This window comes from Palaemon carinicauda, chromosome 34 (assembly GCF_036898095.1).
Source record: "Palaemon carinicauda isolate YSFRI2023 chromosome 34, ASM3689809v2, whole genome shotgun sequence".
NCBI lineage: Eukaryota > Metazoa > Arthropoda > Malacostraca > Decapoda > Palaemonidae > Palaemon > Palaemon carinicauda.
Window position 1 is genome coordinate 6,589,561 of NC_090758.1, and position 4,352 is coordinate 6,593,912.

The following is a 4,352-nucleotide window of genomic DNA, read 5'->3' on the forward strand; positions in this document are numbered from 1 at the left end:
ACTGAAGGACGACTAAAGAATGAAAAAAAGGAAATATGCAACATATTAGCAGAATAATATAAGAGTGAGTTCACGCCAAGAATTGTGAATGAGAATAATGAAAGAGAAATGAGAGAAGAAAATGTTGAATATCTAACGGATATAGATATTAATGAAGCAGATATTGTCAAGGCTATAAACGAAATTAAAAAGGGATCGGCAGCCGGATCAGATGGAGTTCCAGCGATTTTGTTAAAAAAAAACTGCAAACACTATTGCAAAGCCGCTTGCAATACTGCTAAGACAAAGTGTAGATATGAGCGAGATATATGTTAAACATAAATTAGCTTATATAACCCCTATCTTATAAAGTGGATCAAGACTAGAGGCAAGCATTTATAGACCTGTTAGTCTAACATCACATATTATGAAAGTGTATGAGAAGGCAATAAAAAACAAAATAATGAACCATTTGGTTAAAAATAATTTGTTTAATATGGGTCAACACGGTTTCGTGCCCGGAAAAAGTACACAGACCCAACTGATAGCACACTATGAAAACATATACAAAAATATGATAAATGAAAAAGACACAGATGTGATCTATCTAGATTTAGCAAAAGCCTTTGACAAGGTAGACCATAATATATTAGTGAAAAAAATGAGAAAGCATAATATTGTGGGAAAGATAGGAAAATGGAAAAGGAATTCCTGCAAAACAGAAAACAGATAGTGGTTGCAAATGACGAGAAATCAGATGAAGCCCAGGTAATATATGGCGTGCCACAAGGTACTGTATTAGCTACACTGCTGTTTGTTATTATGATCTCAGACATAGACTGTGATGTTGAAAACTCTGTAGTGAGAAGTTTCGCCGATGACACAAGAATAAGTAGAGAAATTACTTGTAATGAATATTGGAACTCACTAAAAAGAGATCTAAACAATATATATGAATGGGCAGAGATAAATAGGATGGTACTTAACTCCGATAAATTCGAATCAATAAATTATGGAAACAGAGAAGGAATGGTATATGCATACAAGGGACCTAATGATGAGGCAATCACAAACAAGGAAACAATTAAAGACCTCGGTGTAATGTTAAATAGGAATATGTTATGCAACGACCAAATAGCAACACTGTTGGCTAAATATAAAGTAAAAATGGGAATGCTATTCAGACACTTTAAAACAGGAAAAGCTGACCACATGATTATGCTTTACAAGACTTATAGTGGGGCGGTTTAGCTCGAAATTTCAAAAGGTTTGTGTATTTTGTGATACAAGCATCAAATTTGGCACAAATGCACATTGATATATGGCGAACATTTTCAGATATTGAGCCACTCGGAATTCTCCCTTCATGTCTGCCATATTGGAATTCAAAATGGCCGCCATTTGAAATCTACATTTTCGATTATCTTTTGGTCTAATGCTGCTATTGACTCGATTTTGGTGTCTAAATGTGTTTTTTTTTTTTTTTGGGGGGGGGGGGGGTCAAGGAATCTGATGGTAACAATCCGCCTCGCATATTTTGTACCAATGAGCTGCCATACTGGATTTCAAAATGGCCGCCATTTGAAATCCACACTTTCGATTATCTTCGGGTCTAATGCTGCTATTGACTCGATTTTGGTGTTTAAATGTATGTTTTTTTTTTGGGGGGGGGGGGCAAGGAATCTGATGGTAACAATCTGCATCGCATATTTTGTACCAATGAGCCGCCATACTGTATTTCAAAATGGCCTCCATTTGAAATCTACATTTTCGATTATCTTCGGGTCTAATGCTGCTATTGACTCGATTCTGGTGTCCAAATGTATGTTTTGAGAGGAAAAGAATCCGATGGTTACAATCTGCATTGTGTATCCTTATAAATTAGCCAACATATTGGATTTCAAAATGGCCGCCACTTAAATTCTACATATGCGATTATCTCTGGGTCAAATATTTTTACAGTACATGACAATATCCATTTTTCAAAATGACATACTTTATTACAGTACTCCACTTAATTCATGAGAGATGAATATTCATCATCATGTATTTTTGACAAGACAACATTTTACTTAAGGTCTGTGAAGTAAAAATTGTTTGAGTTATCGATTAGATTCTGTGTTGTTCTAGGTTTGATATGGCACCTTTCATATATGATTAGTTTTCTCCATTCCTTCAATCAATATCACAAAATGATCAATTCGGGGTTACGTCTGAATATCCACAAAATAGTGTGAACAATAACACAAAACAACGTAAACTTCTCAAAATTAGCTTTCCCTGTAAAACTCTAAATAAATATCGACTTACTTCAACTACTAATTTTGAGTTTTATAATTTGTTGCTGTCCACTCGTAGGAAGTTCTGCTAGTTTCCAGGTAGGGATGCGGCTGTCGCCACACGTCTCCGCAAGCCCTGTCCCCGCTTTGCACGTGTACTGCCTTTCAGTAAATCAGCAAGGTAAGTATCCCAGATCAGATCCAGGCGTGACACTGTTTGCAGCTTAGTACAGTTAGATTTTACACGGAAAAGGTCAAATCTGACCAAGAGATTGTCTTATTATTATAATATCTTATTCTGTGTCATTTTTACCCGAAATGGAGTTTGGCCCCAACTGATCGTCTTCCTGGTCGTTCTAACACGGAATTTTTAGGAGTGCATTACTACCACCACCCCACCACCAGAATCAAATCATTAGATCCTCAGATAGTGTAAACCGTAAATTGAGAAGCGGCCATGCAATGTAAAGCACCAATTTTGAAATCCAAAGTGGCGGTCCATAGGTAAAAATATCCATTGTATTTTGTTGTCATTAGAATCTTTGTCCCCCAAAACATTGGATTCCCCCCCCCCCCCCGAATCATACATTTAGACACAAGAATCAAGTCAATAGTGCTATTAAACTCAAAGGTAATCGCAAATGTAGATTTTAAATGGCGGCCATTTTGAAATCCAATATGGCGGCACAATGCTAAAAGATACACAATGCAGATTGTTATCATTGGATTACCTGCACCCCCCCCCCCCCAAAAAAAAAAAAAAAAAAAAAAACATACAGTTAGACACCAGAATCGAGTCAAAAGCAGCATTAGACCCACTGATAATCAAAAATGAAGATTTCAAATGGGGGCCATTCTGAAATCCAATATGGCGGCTAAGTGGTAAAAAAATACGCAATGCAGATTGTAACCATTGGATTCCTTGCCCCCTAAAACTTACATTTAGGCATCAGAATCGAGTCAATAGCAATTTTATATCCACAAATAAGCGCAAATGTAGATTTCAAATAACGGCTATTTTGAATTCCAATATGGCGGACATGAATAGAGAATTCCTAGTGGCTTAATATCTGAAAATGTTCGCCATATATCAATGTACATTTGTGCCAAATTTGTGCTTGTATCACAAAATGCGCAATAGGTTAGCTATGCTTCCCCACTATTATGTACGTAGTACACTCGAGTACTGCAATGTGATATGGTACCCACACTGCCAAAAGGATATTGCGCAAATAGAGAGTGTAAAAAGGTCCTATACTGCTAGAATAGAATAAGTTAAGGACCTTGACTACTGTGAAAGACTGCAATTTTGAAAAATATACCGTCTAGAAAGGAGAAGAGAATGCTACATGATAATACAAGCATGGAAGCAAATAGAAGGAATTATTGAAAACATCATGGAGCTAAAAATATCAAAAAGAGCAAGCAGAGGTAGATTAATAATGCCAAGAAATATACCAGGTAAACTAAGGAAGGCGCACAGGACATTAATCCACTACTCACCAGAATCGATAATACAGCGACTATTTAAGGTGCTGCCAGCTCATCTAAGAAACATATCAGGAGTGATCGATAAATACCTAAGATGCATCCCAGACCATCCAAGACTGGAAGATGCAAAATACACCGAAAGATGCATTAGCAACTCTCTGGTGGATATACGAGGTGCCTCACACTGAAGGACCTGGGGGAACCCAAACAAAAAATAAGGCAATAAGGTAAGGCTCTCTCTCTCTCTCTCTCTCTCTCTCTCTCTCTCTCTCTCTCTCTCTCTCTCTCTCTCTCTCTCTCTCTCTCTCATTTCTGAGGTCTTTTGTGTCAACAGGCGTTGGAGATATAAGAATATATAATTAAACAGTAAAACATGCGAAAAATACTCTACAATTTATTTAATAATGAAAAAAAAAAGATTTTTAAAATAAACGGTTTAACTATAATATAAGTTGCGAGAAAATATAAGTTAAAAATTAATAATCTATGTTGATACAGAATATTCATGAATTCAATTATTTGATCGGAAATAATATCTATTACGTCAAAAACACATTAGATCCCATTAGGATAAATTATGAATTTCAAAATATCAAATGTTAT